Raw genomic sequence first — 18515 nt, forward strand, 5'->3', positions numbered from 1 at the left:
TGGCTGGAGAGTCTTGCCCGCATGCTCGGGGTTCAACTGATCGCCATATTTGGGGTCGGGAAGGAATTTTCCTCCAGGGTAGATTGGCAGTGGCCCTGGAGGTTTTTCGCCTTCCTCCGCAGCATGGGGCAGGGGTCGCTAGCTGGAGGATTATCTGCTACTTGAAGTCTTTAAATCAGGATTTGGGGACTTCAACAGCTGAGTCAAGGGAGAGAATTATTTCAGGAGTGGGTGGGTCAGCTTTTGTGGCCTGCATCTTGCGGGAGGTCAGACTAGATGATCATAATGGTCCCTTCTGATCTTAAGTTCTATGATTCTATGAACAGCAAGGAAGGTAACCAGCACCCGGGCGGGGTGTGAAACAACCTATCACCAGCCATTGTCCAGCAAGGAAGCCACCATTCAATGAGTCACCTGCATGAGGCCACAGCAAGGGAACTGCTCAGCCTCGCTGGGAGATTCAGCAATGCCCCCCTCCCCCCCGACATGCCTGGAATGGTGCTTCCCAAGCACATGGATGGAGGGTATCAAAACCAAAACCCAACCCAGGGCCCAGGCTTGGCCTTTCTCCTTCACCCACCTCCACTGCCAGCAACAAGGACACTGAAGACTTGAGCCTCCAGCTGAGGGGACTGGCCCAGATTTCAAGGGAGAAATCTGGATGCTACAGACTGAAAAATCCAGGAGGGGGAGACAAACTGCTTAGTCTGGTTGTCGCCCGGTCTATCAGGGATGAGAGTTTAGACCGTGGGCTCATGTTTTAGTTCTTTTGGTAACTAACTCGGACTGTTTGCCTCTCACTTAATACCAATTAAAATACACGTTTTGTAGCCAATAAACTTGTTGTCCTGTTTAACTTTACCAAGTGACTGGTAAATTGCCCAGTTATCAAAGGCTGGTGTAGCTCCACGTTCCAGTGGTGAAGTGGTGAACCAATTACTAATCCCCACAGCATATTCCTGCGGCGCAGTGCTGGGAGCTGGGGGGATCTGGCTGGTGCCTCACTGTGGGATTCACAAGTGGCTCCAGGAGCATCCATGCAATCAAGCCGCTCCACATGCCATTGTGCCGAGGGATAACAGTGCCTGGAGGGGTTGCTGCTGGTCACTAGCAGGGCATTGTGGGAGACAGCCCAGGCTGGAGAGGGTTCGGGGGCACAGCGGATCCCATCACAGCGTGTCCCCCCAGCACCCACAGGGAATATCGTGCCCCTAGGAGGAGCGTTTGGGCTTTGCTGTAATGTGTCACTTTCCAGCCTGTGCTCTGTCTCTTCTCCTGTGCAAACCCATGTCAATCAGGCATTGCTCAGCTGGGCTCTGCAGAGACCTGACTGGCTACACCCTGTGACGGGAATGAGGCGTGGCAGTGCTGAGCGTCACAGGACCTGTTTTTTGGCAGCTAGAAAATCCCAGGAACACCATCCCTGCCCACCCTGGCCAATAGCCATTGATGGACCTGTCCTCCATAGAAACACAGAATCCTAGAAAATGAGGATTGGAAGAGACCTCAGGAGGTCATCCAGCCTAACCCCCTGCTGAAAGCAGGACCACGAATCTCTCTAGTTCCCTTTTCATCACAGGACCCTGCTCAGGAACAGTGAAGTTGCAAGTTCTAACGGGAAACAGCTTGTGAAAGACGGGCAGCTCCTCTTCCTCCTCCCCTCCCGTGGGGACGAGCAGCCCCCCAACTGCCTCCCTGCCCCGGCCTCCTTCAACCCATTGCCCCCTTCAGCCTCCCCCAACTTCCCCCATCGCCCCCTTCAGCCTCCCCCAACTGCCCCCATCGCCCCCTTCAGCCTCCCACAACTGCCCCCATCACCCACTTCAGCCTCCCCCAACTGCCCCCATCGCCCCCTTCAGCCCCATCACCCTCTTCAGCCTCCCCCAACTGCCCCCATCGCCCCCTTCTGCCTCCCACAACTGCCCCGGTCCCCTTCCCATCATTGTCCCCCTCAGCTGTCCCCTGCCCCCCAGGCTCCTCCCCAGCTGCTCTTTCAGTCTCCCCCCTACATCCAACTGCCTCCTTCAGCCTCCCCCCAAACCCCTCACCCAGCTGCCTGACCTGACCCCCGTTAGCCACCCGTCACCCCGGCTGCCCCGTCCCCCCGCACACCCACCCGCAGCCTCGCCCCAAGTTCCCGACTCCACCACTCGCAGATCCCCTTCCCCACAACCATCTGCTTCTCCATCATGGGGAACAGGGGCAGAAAATGCTTTTTAAAAATCCTTTTGCAAAGTAAAAAGTAAAACAAGCCAAGCAACCCCCTCCCTTGCTTTGTGCTGGGTTCCCAGCTGTGGGCTTGTCGCAGGTGTGTGGTGGGGGTGTTCTGAGCACACTCCAGTCAGGGAAGGGGTGGAGTTGGCCAAAGGAGAATGTCGAATCTTTAGCAGAGAATTCCTTTCTCCATTGTGTTAGCTAAGCGTTGCTGTTAAATGTCAGCCGACGGATGCAGCATTTGAAACAATCTGATTCTAACCCCGCTGCCATCTCCGTTGCTGCAGTTCTCACACCCTCTGCTCTTGTGATGTCACCACATGACATGGTGTCTTATTCCCAGAGCGTCTTGCAGATTAGACAGGACTTAAGTTTATGAGGTAAACACTGATGCATAACTTCTTCCCTTCCCGCTTTTGACTTAGGAAAAATAAATCCTGTTCCCTCCCCCTGCCCCAACCCCAACCCAGCCCAGCCCCACCGGAGCTGCTGTGGCCAGGAGACAGGTGCCCACTCACCTGGCCCTGATCTGCTGTGGGGAGAGAGAGCTGGGGGGGAGTCCTCTCTCCCTGGGGCAACCTGCACCCCAAACCCCTCATTCCCAGCCCCACCCCAGAGCCCGCATCCCTAGCCGGAGCCCTCACACCCCTGCACCCCAACCCTTTGCTCCAGCCCTGAGCCCCTCTGAGGGGCGGGAGGCTGAGGGGTCTCACCAGATGTCCCAAAGGACGGCCCAGGCCACCACCAGAGGGGATCACTCGCAGATCCAGCCCCACCTCTTGGTGAGGCCCTCCCACAATGAGAGCAACCCCCTCCCCTGCCCACACTCCACACACCCCTCCTTGGTAGAGGGAGGGAAGCAGGGGAAGTGGGGAAAGAAGCAAGAGAAGAGGAGAAAGGAGGGAGGAAAGAGGAAAAGGGAAACCAAAAAGGACAAACCCCAATGTCCCCAGAGATTCCAATCATCAAACCCTAGGTAGGAAATCAAATTCTGCCACCTGAAGCCAGTGTTTCCTGGGCCTAGAATGCTGCCTGCGCCAGGTGGATCAGACTGAACAGGTTCCAAACCTCTCTGAGCCTCTTACCTTCTCAAAGGGAAGTTTCTTTTAAGCACAGTCAGTGGTAGGAAAGGAGAAAACTCCACAGAGGTTCCTCCTCATGCTCACAGCCATGAATCCTAATTCTCTCTCAGCCCTCGAGGAGAGACCTCGCGAAGGAGACTTGCGGCAGCAAAGCCGGGAGGTCTCAGAGACTGGCCTGGCCCTGCACCTCTGTCCTGCCCGGCTGATGTCGGGGTCTCTCTGTGAGGTCACCCGCTCCCCACCACCTTTGCCCAATAGGCCGAGTTCCTGCAAAAGGCCTTTGTGATGTCACTGCCACACCCACCCCTCCCCTCAAAGCTGAGGTCCTGCCCCTGGCCAGCCTCGTTGGGTGTTTGAGTTGTTTCCCCTGGATCTGGGGTTGCCAACTTTCTGACCCCACAAAACAGAACACCCTCATCCCGCCCCTTCACCGAGGTCCCGGCCCGCTCAATCCATCTCCCTCCGTCGCTCGCTCTCCCCCACGCTCACTCACTCGCTCGTTTTCACCGGGCTGAGGAGGGCTGGGGAGGGTCCCTTTTCAACTGGGCGTTGTCGGGACAGACCTGGGAAGGAGGCTGCCTGCCAAACACCTTTAAGAGGAGCCGTCCCTCCTGTCAGAAAATCATCTCCCTCCTTCAGTTCAGTCACGGCCTGAATTGTTCCTTATCCTGGCAGAGCCGGAGGATTGAAAGCATCAACATCAAACCCCTGTGCAGCTAGCAGGAATGGAAACAGACACTCCCTTGTATGTGAACAGATATTTCGTTTTACTCTTGGTAAACTACAAGGCTAAAGGGACTGGCGGTGGCACCAGATCTAAGGAATGAAACACAACACAATCATCATCATTATGCCCATCGTTGCCCCTTTATTCTTCCACTGTCTCTCTCCGATGACCCTCGCCCTCTGTCGGTTCGGTGCGAGTGCCACACTCATTGCTTCCGACACACACCTTGCACGCAAAACCTCACCAAGGAGTCAGATGCACCTGCTGGTTCCCTGCACCCCTGCTGTACAGAATCCAATCCCAGGGAAAGCTTGTCAGGCCCAGAGCTGGCTGGGAGCCCGGGGCTGGAGTATTTAGCCTACAGTGACGGCACTCGGAGGAAAGATGCGAACGAGTGCAAGTTAAACATTGGTAGCTCTGGTTCCAGCCCCTCACAGGTCAGTCCATCCCTCCAGGAAAGGGGCACAGCTGAATTCCCAGCTGGCTCAGTCTAGCTGCGTAGTTCTTCTTTACACCCAGTCAGGTCTGAGGCCTGTTCTGCACCCTGTGTTTGAGGAGACCGTCATAACCGACTCTCTGCGATAGCAAAAGCAGGAGGCCGTGTTACTGCTCCTGCCCCAGCACAGACAGACAACGAGGGAAATGGTCCTTGTTGGAGGGTGGGGCTCCCTGCCCTTGGCCAAAGACCAGCACCTCCCTTTGCCCTTTGTCACTCGTGAAGCTTTTCTTTCAGCAGCGAGCCCTAGAGCTCAGTTGCTGGAGCGCTGCGTTTGTCACTGATGGTCAGGGAGCTGCAACATCACTGGGCTCTTCTACCAGCAAGTCCAACGAAAGGGCTGATTTCCTCATGTGAGAATCCTGGGCTTGTCTGAGGGGGTGTCCACACTGCACACTGTGCCTGTCTTTGCGTGGCCTGGGCTTGGTGACTTGTATTGCCAAGCTGGTGTTTGAGCATCCAGACGGCAGTGGAAACTCAGGCCTCAGGCTGTGTCCATCCCACTAGACCCCCACTAAATCGACCCTGGTGCATCGATCGCAGCAGACAGCCTCACAGCTGTGCTGCGCATCCACCCTGCACTACTCAGCCCCGAGTCAGAAATTCAGCCCCTGTGGGATGTGTCACCCTCCACAGCTGAAGATGCTCCCCGAGTCGCCAGTGATTTCTGTGCCAACTTGTCTCCAGCCTGTTTGGGTCCATACGCTCCCCGCGGGGAGGCTGTGCGTGGTCTAGTGACAAGCTCTGGTTGCTCAGGCCTGTCAGGGAAGGCGAGCTCCGGGGAACATTGAGACTCCAGAGATTCCTCAGTGGAAGCACAGACGGTGGGTATAATAGGCGGGGAGGCTAAGCCTCTCCTGGCACAGCCACTGCCAACCAGGCCCCGGATGCCTGGGCCCCAGTGCCCAGCCTGTGCTCTATCTCTTCCTGTATCTGCTTCACCCCTTCTCCCAACCCCATCTGCCCACCGCTGCCTGGCTGAGTCCCCCCTCTCCTCCACTGCACCCCCCTCTCTGGGGTCCCTGCTGCTCACCGTCTGCCTCCTCTCCTCCACCCCCTCCCCCGCTGACCCATGGGTCAGTCCTGGGGCCGATTTATTCAACATCTTCATTAATGATCTGGATGATGGGATGGATTGCACCCTCAGCAAGTTCGCACATGACCCTAAGCTGGGGGGAGGGGTAGATATGCTGGAGGGTAGGGATAGGGTCCAGAGTGACCTACACAAATTACAGGATTGGGCCAAAAAAAATCTGATGAGGTTCAAGAAGGACAAGTGCAGAGTCTTGCACTTAGGACGGAAGAATCCCATGCACTGCTACAGGCTGGGGACCAACTGGCTAAGCGGCAGTTCTGCAGAAAGTGACGTGAGGATTACAGTGGATGCTAACTCATATCAAGCTTCTCAGTGTGCCCTTTTTGCCAAGAAGGCTAACGGCATATTGGGCTGCATTAGTAGGAGCATTGCCAGCAGCTCGAGGGAGGTGATTTTTTCCCCTCTATTCAACACTGATGAGGCCAAATCTGGAGTATTGTGTCTGTTTTGGGCCCCCCACTACAGAAAGGATGTGGAAAAATTGGAGACAGTCCAGCAGAGGGCAAGGAAAATGATTAGGGGGTTGGGGCAGATGATGTATGAGGAGAGGCTGAGGGAACTGGGCTTATTTAGTTTACAGAAGAGAAGAGTGAGGTGGGATTTGATAGCAGCCTTCAACTACCTGAAGGGAGGTTCCAAAGAGAATGGAGCTTGGCTGTGCTCAGTGGTGGCAGATGACAGAACAAGGAGCTATGATCTCAAGTTGCAGTGGGGGAGGTCTAGGTTGGATATTAGGAAACACTATTTCACTAGGAGGATGGTGAAGCACTGGAATGGGTTCCCTAGGGAGGTGGTGGAATCTCCATCCTTAGAGGTTTTTAAGGCCCAGCTCGACAAAGCCCTGGCTGGGATGATTTTTGGTCCTGCCATGAGCAGGGGGTTGGACTAGATGACCTCCTGAGATCCCGTTGTTAGAAAAATAGGCCAATGCAAGCCTGTTAGCAAAGACTAGGCCCTTAGCATGGGTAGACTCAAGGCCCTTAGCATAAGTAAAATCAAGGCCTTGAGATGCAAGCAGAGAGAAAAGCCTGTGTCAGCTATTATCAGCTTAATGCTTGGTTTGTACTAGTCCATGCTTATCAGCAAGGCCCACGCTTGGCGTAGCATATGTGCAGCTGTCTTTTTCTGCTTATGGCCAAAAGCAGTTAGCCTAATGGGTCATCTTCTCATGCATGAAGCCAAGAGTAGTTAGTATGATAATATAAGGGGTTAAAGGGGATATCTTATGTCTTCCTTACAATGATAAATGTATCCGTGCAGCTGCACTGTTATCATGATGGATGTATCCGTGACAGTTATGCATATCTTGTTCCTTTTTGATTGATATATGTATTCTATGTACTTCAATATTCCCTATAGATACATTTACAGGACCTATAGGGTCAGCCAAGTAACGCAAATAAGACGTCAACAAAGTTGTTTGTTTCGGGGTATAAAGGTAAGCCCATCCGGCCATGTAAGGTGTGTCTCTCTCGGGCATTAGCCGGGACGAGAACACCCGCTCAGCTGATCGATCAATAAAGCTAATGGTACTCGTCTACCTGTTTCCGTGCTTCCTTGGCGTAATTGGGTAAGCTCCAGGGAGAATCGGGCCCTTTTGGCTAACAAATTGGCGACCACGAAGGGACTTCTCTCCCTGTTGGGGGCGTTGACCGGCGGCCGAGGACGGCTCAGGAGAGTGGCCACCTCGAGCTATTGGTTTGCTCGAGCTCCGGGTCGCCACAATCGACCGGGACGGCTACGCCCCCTCTATAGAGAACTCCAGCCGACACGGAAGCAAGACAGTACCAGAAGAGGGGAGTCCACCTGCCGGACGCGGCCACTCCGGGCGCGGTAAGTGCGTTTACCTCTTGGGTTTGAGGATTAACGCCCCCGAAGAGTGAGGGTTGGGACATTGGGCCCCTAATGGTAAAGGAACCCACAGATAGGAAGGTGTGTGGGTAAAAGTTTTCTGATAAGGTACCTAGGTTCAGGCACGGCAAATGTATAACTTTACTAACTCCACTGATTCGTGGACCGTGCTGAATGAGTATTGGAATGTAAATACTACCCTCTTGTGTTTGTTTGCGATAGTACTACTTGTGTTTTACATTGTACTGACAACTTGGAAACCGCGGTTGCACTAGCCTGGTCTAGGACTTAAGCCAATTCTAGCCGCCCCAAGACTTCCGCGAGGGGAATTTCCCCAGGGATCGGAATATCTTGAAAGCAAGGGGAGTTGGCCGAACCCGTGACCAGGCTGATATCTAGGTGTAATGGGGTCCGGACAAAGCATGTCTACCCGGACACCCCTAGGATGTATGTTAGAAAATTGGCCAGAGTTTAGACGCCAAGCAGATTATGGAATGGTACTGTGTAAAGATAATCTGGAAAAATTCTGTACCTTAGAATGGCCAACGTTTGGGGTGGGATGGCCCGCAGGGGGAACACTCAAACTGGAAACAGTGCAGGCTACACATAACGTTGTCACTCGGGATGGGCATTGGGATCAATACCCCTATATAGATATCTGGCAGGATCTCGTGGCCAATCCCCCCCCGTGGTTACGGGAATGCAGAGCACAAGCTATCAGAGCCTTATTAGCCCGCGCCCCTGTTAAAAAGCCCTGTCCCCCTTATGATACCCCCCATCCGCCTGCCGTGCTTCCTTCTGCCCCTGACCCAATGCTTCCTCCTCCTGTATATCCTGGTCTCCCGGTCTTGGCAGCTGCAGCAGCTCCACAGGCTCCAGCTCTCACTTCCCCTCCCCCGAAGGCGGAAGCCCCGGCCGTAGTGGTAAAACCCTTGCCTGACACACAGGAGGCTGCAGGGATAGACTCGGCCATAGAGCGAGGGGATGAGCCGTCTGTTTCAGAGCACTCTGATAAGGGTGACTCAGTGGCAGACCGAGTTAAACAGAATCCTAGGACAGGCCTCAAGGCACAGGGGACAGGGAGCTCCACGTTTGTTGCCCCTTTCGGGGACTCCCCGGGTGAGGCTGGCCCAGTTTTTCAGTGCCCTTTACGGGAGACTATGCTTCCTGGCGGTGAGGGGGGTACTGGTGTCCTGACTATGGTATATGTCCCCTTCACCACCAGCGATCTGTATAACTGGAAACACCAGAATCCCCCGTTTACGGAAGACCCTGCCCCGCTGACTGCCGTATTTGAGACCTTGGTTACAGCCCATAAGCCCACCTGGGGGGATATGAGGGTTGCCCTAGATACTCTTCTTACTGCAGAAGAGAGACGCTTAGTTTTCTCCCAAGCCCGTAAGTGTTTACGAGAATCGGGGGTGCGGGAAGAGGATTTAGCTGGACGGCTCCCTACTGCACCACCCGACTGGGGACATACAGCGGTTCCAGACATAACAAAACACCATGACTATGCCGTGGCAGTGGTACAGGGAATGAAACGCTGTATTCGGAAAACCACAAATTGGGCTAAATTGTATAATGTGAGACAAGAGAAAAATGAAAATCCAGCCGCTTTTTATGAGCGCCTGTGCGATACCTGTAAAAGGTATACTGACCTCGATCCAGAGACTGCCAATGGAAAGCAGGTATTAATCCCCCTTTTCATTGGACAGTCCTATGAGGATATCAGAAGGAAATTGCAGAAGCTAGATGGAGCTGCAGGCAAAAATATAGAAGAGCTCCTGGGGATTGCAGTGAAGGTTTATGACCGCAGGGATGACAAGGAGCAGAGGAAAGGGGCTCGCGTACTGGCTATGGCCCTGAGAGAAGGAAGAGAGGAATAGAGGGGCAGCACATTACACTAAAGAAAACCCTCCCCCTCTTAGTGAAAGTAGGGGACCGCCAAGTATCCCATCAATTTGTTTGCAGCCCTTCCTGCCCCATTGCGCTGCTAGGGCGAGACCTCCTCACTAAATTACAGGCGGAGATCTCGTTCACTAATGGGGCTATGGAGGTTAGGCTCCCAAAACAACAAGCTTCCAACTATCAGATGGCCCTACTTAACGCTGCTGTAAAACCTGCCCTAGCACACCACGGGGTTGACGAGGCTTCCCTGCCAGGCATCAATGCCAGAGTTTGGGCTGAGGAGGGAGGTCATGCCCGTGCCAAAAATGCCTCGCCGGTACACATCACCCTTAAGGAAGGGAGTTGCCCCGTCCGAATCCGACAGTATCCCCTTAAGTTAGCCACTCAAATCGGGTTAAAACCTCTGATCCAAAAGTTTGTACAATGTGGGTGGCTAAGGGAGGGCACGTCCCGTATAACACCCGATAATGGGAGTGCCTAAGCCTAACGGACAATACCGGCTCGTGCAGGATCTAAGGCAGGTCAATAAGCTAATAGAGGCGCCTTATCCTGTTGTCCCAAACCCCCACACGATTCTAGGACAGATACCCAAAAGCCATGGTTGGTTCTCAGTAATAGATTTAAAAGACGCCTTCTTTTCCATCCCCCTTGATCAGGAATCTCAAAAGCTGTTTGCCTTTGAGTGGGAGGATCCCGACACCCATTACAAAGCCCAATACCTCTGGACTGTTGTTCCGCAGGGGCTTACCTGTGCACCGAAATTTTTGGGAGTCAGCTACGGAGGACCTTGCTCCTTCCTAGCTCGACACCCTGCGTGCAACGTAGTCCAGTACTGCGATGATTTACTTTTAAGCACTGAGACAGAGCAGACTTGTAAGGAACAAACTGTAGAACTCCTTAACTTCCTGGGGCACAGGGATACAAAGCCTCTAAGGAAAAAGCACAACTGGTTAAACAGCAGGTGACTTTCCTAGGGTACCGCCTTAGTCAGGGGAGTCGAAGTTTAAGTAACGATAGAATCCAGGCTATACTCGACAGCCCTCAGCCCCAGAACCCCAGAGAATTGAGAGCTTTCCTGGGACTGACCGGCTTTTGCCGACTCTGGATCCCTGACTATGGGGGAAAAGCCAGACCCCTATATGAAGCCCTAACTAAAGAAGGTCTGCTGCATTGGAAGTGGACTAAGGACAAAGAGAAAGCATTTCAAGAGCTTAAAAGAGCTTTAATTCAGCCTCCTGCTCTGGCTCTCCCAGATCCACGGAAACCATTTACTTTGTATGTCCACGAAAGAGCCGGGGTAGCGTCTGGGGTCCTCTGTCAAAAGTCAGGACCGACCTGGAGACCCATCGGCTATTATTCCAGAGTCTTAGATCCCGTTGCCAGGGGATGGCCAGCCTGCTTGCGGGCTGTTGCTGCAACTGCTCTCCTCGTACAGGAAGCCGAAAAGTTAACCCTTGGTGGGGACACTGAGGTTGTGGTGCCTCACGGAGTACCCCAGATACTAGGAACAGGGGCGGGGGATAGACATCTGAACCCCAGTCGGCATACTAAGTATGAGGTGGGACTTTTACTAGCCCCGAACCTCACCTTTAAAACAGTCAGTTCTCTCAACCCAGCTACCTTACTGCCTGACCCTCAGGCTCCCAGTGGTGCTGTTGATCCGACCCATGACTGTGTCGAAGTCCTGCAGCAAGAGACTAAACCCCGTCCCGATCTTTCAGATTTGCCCTGGCCCAACCCTGATCTGGAGGCATATGTCGATGGTTCTAGTTATGTACTAGATGGGAAGCGGTACACGGGGGCTGCTGTGATAATTAGAAGCACAGAGGTGGTGTATCCCTTTAAACTCAGCTCCTCTCTATCCGCTCAAGCAGCAGAATTAGTTGCTCTCATCGAAGCTCTTCGCTTGGGGGCTGGGAAGACCATAAATCTATACACTGACAGTTGCTATGCGTACATGGTAGTACATGCTCATGGGACCTTGTGGAAAGAAAGGGGTTTCATTACAGCCTTGGGCCAAAGAATTGCCCATGGGACCCTTATCAAATTGTTGCTTGAAGCCTTAATGCTTCCCCTGCGGGTCGCTGTCATCCATGTCCGTGCACATGGGAAAGCTCCTGATGCAGAGCAGCGCAAGTATAATCGTTTGGCTGATCTGGCTGCGAAGGAGGCAGCACGCAGGGGAACTGTGTGGCTTCTTTTAGTTCAGGACACTGAGGCCGAAACTCCTGTCCCCCGTTACACGACAGAGGAGGTATCCTGCGCCCAAGCTGCAGGGGCCCGGCAAACCCCCTCTGGGTGGTGGAAACTACCCGGGGGAGAAATATTCGTTCCCCGTCCGGTGCTCCAGGAGATTCTCCAATCCCTGCATAAAGAGGGACATTTAGGATCGGGAGCGATGGTTGATTTGGCTGCCCGATCCCTTAGAGCAGTGGGTATGCATACAGAAGCCCAGAGAATTGTCAATAATTGCTCTGTTTGTCAGCGCACTAACCAGAAGGGATCTGGCCCCCCTGTTCCACTGGGAGGCCGACCCTGGGCTGCCTACCCCTTTCAGAGGTGGCAAGTGGATTTCGCTGAAGTACCCTTGCCGAGGCTACAAATACTTGCTTGTTTTTGTTGATCAGCTTACCGGGTGGGTGGAGTGTTTCCTACCCGACACTGTCAGGCTCGAGCAGTTACTAAGGCCCTGCTACATGAAATACTTCCCAGATACCACCTCCCTGAAGTAATTGAGTCAGATCGGGGAAGTCACTTCATCTCCCAAGTGGTCCAACAGGTAGCGCAGGCCCTTGGTATCCAGTGGAAGCTGCATACTCCTTGGAGGCCACAAAGCTCAGGCCAGGTAGAAAGAATGAATAGGACTCTCAAAGATACTTTAACAAAGCTCTGTATAGAGTCTGGTTTAAAGTGGCCAGATGCCTTGCGCTTACTCGCATTCGAAGGGCCCCCCGTAAGGGTCTGAGACTCTCACCCTTTGAGTTGGTTTTCGGGTTCCCTCCCCGAGTACTCATCCCCGGGTTCCGGGAAAATGTAAGCTGGGAGGTAGGGAATGACTCTTTGTGGAAACAGGTCTCTGCGCTGCAATCTGTCTTGTTTCAGCTACACCGGTACGCAGCACCCTTCCAGGCCCTTCCCTTGGATCGACCCGTGCATTCGTTCCAGATCGGTGACCGGGTCTTTATCAAGAAGTGGAAGCGTGATCCTCTCACAGCACGGTGGGAAGGCCCGCATACTGTTTCGCTCATCAGCCAAGCTGCCGTCAAGGTTCTTGGAAGCGACAAATGGACGCACTGCACGCGAGTTAAACGCTTTGTTGGCTCGGATCCAGAGGACGAATCAACCGAAGAGGACAACAGCCCTCTGCTCCCCCCGGCTCCGGACGCCCGGGGTGACACAGGTGAAGACTCTAACTGGGAGTATCACGGACTGGAGGGCTTAAAGGGACTCTTTAAAAGAAGGAAACAATGAAGTTGTTCCTCCTGTTTCTGTTTTGTTTCCTTGCTTGCTCTTATGGTTGGGAAAACAGGTTTCTGCAGTTAGGAGAGATAATTGCAAGTTCCTTTAACCTCACTAACTGCTGGGTGTGCGGTGGCCCAGGGGAATTGGATGAATGGCCCTGGCTAGCCCAGCCAGTGCAGCCCAAGTACTTGCTGAGTAACCTCAGCATCGTGCATAATGGCACGGAGCAATGGTCCACAGATAGTAGCCCTTGGCGGCTCTATTCCGCTGGCATGGGAATCTTTTGCCTTAATCGCACCCGGCGTGGGGGCCGGTATGTGGGGGAAAGTAAATGTAGTTGGACCCTATCCCGGGGATATGATTGCTACCATCATCCTGGCTGTCACACCTATGATTGTTCTAAATATCGAGGGCGATGGAACCATACCCATGTGAAATTAACCAATAGTAGCTGGGTAAGATGTTCCTTCCAACACCATACCGGTGAGGGTTGTAAGGCAGTGGGACTAGATGGGTTCTTTGATTCCCTCTTTCTAGCCTGTCAACGCGATAACACCACTAGTAAAAAGCATGTGATCCGGTGGTATCAGTGGGCATGGCAGCACTCTAATGGAACTCGGGTAACTCACTTCAGACACTTTTGGTCTAATACCGACAGGCCCAGGTCAGGTTGTAAGTGTGTGTGGAAAGCAGGAGCTGGAGCATGGAAATGTGAATACTGTGCTGCTGATGGGGTACCGTCCTCCGTGATGGGTGGGCCATTCGGAGGACCCCTAGGAACAGGCAACCACATATACTATGAACGACCCTTGGACCCCGATACCTGAGATGGCCCTTTTGCTAATGGGACTTGGGCCCTAAAGGGCCATTATTGGATCTGTGGCTCTTATGCCTATCGCAGACTTCCACCAAATTGGTCGGGGATATGTTATGTGGGGTATATTCGGCCATTGTTCTTTCTCCTGCCCCAGAACCGGGGAAACACACTAGGAATTAGAGTGTATGATGATCTCGTTAGGGAAAAGCGGTTTGTGGACTCCACTTTAACTGCCGGAAGTTCCCAGGCCTGGGGAGCTCAGGAGTGGCCCCCAGAGCGGATCATCAAACATTATGGGCCTGCCACCTGGAATCCCACCGAGCTTGTCACGGGAGCTAGGGAACCAATTTACAATCTGAACCGCATTATCAGGCTGCAAGCTATCTTGGAAATATTAACCAACCAGACAGCTGCAGCGTTAGATCTGCTGGCAGATCAGTCAACCCAAATGCGAAATGCCATCCTCCAACATCATCTAGCTCTTGATTACTTGCTGGCGGAGGAAGGCGGGCTCTGTGCAAAACTTAATGAGTCTAATTGCTGCCTGCAAATAGATGACAATGGGCAAACAGTGAAACAGTTGACCAAAGAAATGAGAAAACTCGCCCACGTCCCAGTCCAAACCTGGGGTGGGTGGGACACAGACTGGTTCACATCCTGGTTGCCACAAATGGGATGGTTTCGTAAAGGCTTTTTGCTTTTTATGCTTGTTATAGTTACCCTTATAACCTTCGCTTGCTTCACCCCCTGCTTGGTCGCTATAGTTCGACGACTGGCTACCCACGTTACCTATCAGCAAATAATGACCTTATATCGGCCAGAGGATCGGCCAAAGGAAGCAGAGGAGTGGGGAAGTTTAAGCTCTTAAAATGCTTTAAGGGGGGAAAGCTGTTAGAAAAATAGGCCAATGCAAGCCTGTTAGCAAAGACTAGGCCCTTAGCATGGGTAGACTCAAGGCCCTTAGCATAAGTAAAATCAAGGCCTTGAGATGCAAGCAGAGAGAAAAGCCTGTGTCAGCTATTATCAGCTTAATGCTTGGTTTGTACTAGTCCATGCTTATCAGCAAGGCCCACGCTTGGCGTAGCATATGTGCAGCTGTCTTTTTCTGCTTATGGCCAAAAGCAGTTAGCCTAATGGGTCATCTTCTCATGCATGAAGCCAAGAGTAGTTAGTATGATAATATAAGGGGTTAAAGGGGATATCTTATGTCTTCCTTACAATGATAAATGTATCCGTGCAGCTGCACTGTTATCATGATGGATGTATCCGTGACAGTTATGCATATCTTGTTCCTTTTTGATTGATATATGTATTCTATGTACTTCAATATTCCCTATAGATACATTTACAGGACCTATAGGGTCAGCCAAGTAACGCAAATAAGACGTCAACAAAGTTGTTTGTTTCGGGGTATAAAGGTAAGCCCATCCGGCCATGTAAGGTGTGTCTCTCTCGGGCATTAGCCCAGACGAGAAAACACGCTCAGCTGATCGATCAATAAAGCTAATGGTACTCGTCTACCTGTTTCCGTGCTTCCTTGGCGTAATTGGGTAAGCTCCAGGGAGAATCGGGCCCTTTTGGCTAACACCGTCTATCAGTCCTTTGTCCATCCCCTCAGTAGGCACCAACTTCCCGTCTGGCCAGTGGTGCTCAACTCCGCTCTGCCCCAGACCCCTCCCCCACTCCACCTCTTCCCCAAAGCACCGCCCCACCTTTTCCCTGGTCTGCCCCGCTGCATCCCCAAATCAACCCTTTCCTCTGCCCCCTCTCTTCCTAACCCTGTTCCACCCTCGCCCCACTTCTATCCCACCCCTTCCCACAACCCCCACCCCGCCTCTTCTCCATCTCCTCCCCCAAGTATACCATCTCCCCCTCCACCCCGACCCTCCTGGAGCATCCTGAATTCCATGAAAGAGCTGTTTTGTGGTGGGCAGGAATTGCTGGGAGGGAGCAGGAGGAGTTGCTCACTGGGGCCACTTGCATGCGAGACGCACTGCAGGCAGGGCAGAGCTTGGCTGCCAGTGGGTGCTAAGCACCCACTAATTTTTCCTTGTGGGTGCTTCACGCCCAGAGCACCCATGCAATTGGAGTCTATAATCCCCCTCCTCCAAATCAAAATTCCTAGAGATTTTGGGTGAGTCTCTCGCTGTTGTTAAGGTTATGAACTCTTCTGTGTCCGTGTCTCTCTGGGTGCATGTCCAGGGGTGTTTATGGTTAAGTTTATTGTGATGTCACGTATCCCAACTGCAAAGAATGTTCTGCTTCAGCATTCTTGCCCTGCCTTCAGTCTGCCAACTGGCTTGGTTGACAACGGCTGGAGACCGAAGGAGCTGCTGATAGACGCGGACTAGCCATCTCTGAACAACTTCTTGAATCAGCTATTTCCACAGGTGTTCGAAAGAAGATGAGTTTTTACAGAAGGTAATTCCCAGATTCTGTTCCTGCTCCTTAGATCGCACATGATAGGTTGGTGCCTCCTTCTCCTAGCCCAGGGGTGGCCAACCTGTGGCTCCGGAGCCGCATGCGGCTCTTCAGAGGTTACTATGCAGCTCCTTGCATAGGCGCTGACTCCCAGGCTGGAGCTACAGATGCTGACGTTCCAATACGCTGTGGGGTGCTCACTGCTCAACCCCCGGCTCTGCCCCAGCTCCTGCCACCACCCCACCCCTTCCCCCAAGGCCCCTAGCCCTGAGCCTGCCATGCCCTTGATCCTCCCCCCTCCCCACCACAGCCTCCTGCGCACTGCCAAACAGCTGATTGCAGCGGGCGGGAGGAGTGGGGAGGGAGCGGGAGGCGCTGATTGGGGGGGCTGCCGGTGGGAGGGAGATGCCGGGGGCTGGGGCGGTAGTGGATGAGGGCTGCTGACATATGACTGTGGCTCTTTGGCAATGTTCATTGGTAAATTCTGGCTCCTTCTCAGGCTCAGGTCGGCCACCCGCGTCCTAGGGACTGGTGGGGGCCAGGGTTGCAACAGTCAGGTCTCAACGTTCCGTTTTGATTTGAACGTCGGCATCTTTCAGCTCCCTCCTGCGCCAGCCTCTCACCTTCTCTGGAGGCAGATTTCCACTGTTTTATCTTTCAGCAGACGAGTGGGGGTGAATTTCCAGGGTATCACCTAAAGGGAAGATAACAAAACTGGTGTAGAATTTAGACTGATATCTCCATAAATAGTATTTCCTCTGGAGTTGCCCCAATGCACTCCTTGCCTTCCCGTTGGGAATAGAAACCTTTTGTCTCATGTAATGATTGTCTAATGTAGGTGTATTGTTCATTCCCTCTGGGGGCACTGGCTACTGTCTGAACACAGGATAATGGGCTAGATGGACCTTTGGTTGGACCCAGGATGGGTGGTCTTGGGTTGGTTATGTTCTCGGTTGTATGAACCAGTCCTGGCTATTAGAGGAGCAGATGGCTTCAAAAGACCGGTCTCCTGGACCTGTGAATCCTGGGCAAACTAATTCCCTTCCTTTAGAGAATGACAGAAAAACCCATTTCCTCCTTCTTTCTATTCCAGGCTTCATTCCTTTTTCCAAAGACTCGTCTCTAGGGAGCACAGAGAGATCCATGTGCACAAAGTGCTTGTCCAACCTGTAGCAATGGAGGCATGCTCTGACTTTAGCCAGCAAGAACAGGCCTTGCCAGAGAAGCCCCAGAGAAGGAAATGTTCATGGTCCATCCTGTCAGGCATGAAAAGACTCTGTGTCTGTAGCCAATCTGACACCTCGATGGCAGACAGGGATGAGGAGAGAACAATTTCCTCACAAAGAAGGTGGAGGCACTTGTCCCGGAAGAAGATAGCAGCTGAGAACCAGGTGGAGTCAGAGGAGGTGAAGCTGCAGGAGGATACAGGGAAAGTTGAACTGGATCCTACAGGTGAGGATTCAATCCACATGGTTAGCGAGGAGCATGTGAGGAATACTCACACCAGTCACCCTACAAGCCTTACACATCAGGGCCTTCTCACGGGACAGCGATGGGTACCAGGGCCGGCTCTGGCTTTTTTGCCACCCCAAGCAAAAAAAAAAAAAAAAATTGTGCAGAGGCCGAAGTGGCGATGGGGTTGGGGGGAACAAACCTGCCAGCCAGCGGAAACAGCAAAGGGGGGAAACCAACCTGCCAGCCAGCCGGCCGGAGCATCAAAGGGGGGTCGGGAAACCTGCCGGCCGGTCGGAGCAACAAGGGGGGGGGCTCAAAACAAACCGGCCGGCCGGAGCAGCGAAGTGGGGGGGGGGGGACCAACCTCCTGGCCGGAGCAGCAAAGGGGGTGGGTGGGAAACCTGCTGGCCGGTCGGAGTGACGAAGGGGGCGGGGGGAGGGATGAATCAAACCTGCTGGCTGGAGCAGTGAAGGGGGGGGCGTGAAACAAACCTGCCGGTCGGAGCGACGAGGGGGGGGGCGTGAAACAAACCGCCCAGCCGGCCGGAGCAGTGAAGGGGGGTGAACAAACCTGCCGGCCGTAGCAGCAAAGGAGGGAGCAGCAGGAAACCTGCCGGCCGGTCGGAGTGACGAAGGGGGCGGGGGTGTGTGCGAAACAAACCGCCCAGCCGGCCGGAGCAGTGAAGGGGGGTGAACAAACCTGCCGGACATAGCAGCAAAGGAGGGAGCAGCAGGAAACCTGCCGGCCGGTCGGAGCAGCGGGGGGCGGGGGTGTGTGCGAAACAAACCGCCCAGCCAGCTGGAGCAGCGAAGGGAAGAAAAAATAAAAAACCAAAAAGAAAAAAAATACCTGCGGGGCGACGGGAACACGGGTGCAGGGGGACTCCGAGCCCTGCAGACCCCGGGCAGCGGAGTGCACACTCCAGCTAGCGCGGGGGGTGGAGACAAGGGGGGCGGCCAGGGCTTCCTTAAGTGGGGTGCTCGCG

Source organism: Mauremys reevesii, linkage group 17, assembly GCF_016161935.1.
Source record: "Mauremys reevesii isolate NIE-2019 linkage group 17, ASM1616193v1, whole genome shotgun sequence".
Classification (NCBI taxonomy): Eukaryota; Metazoa; Chordata; order Testudines; family Geoemydidae; genus Mauremys; species Mauremys reevesii.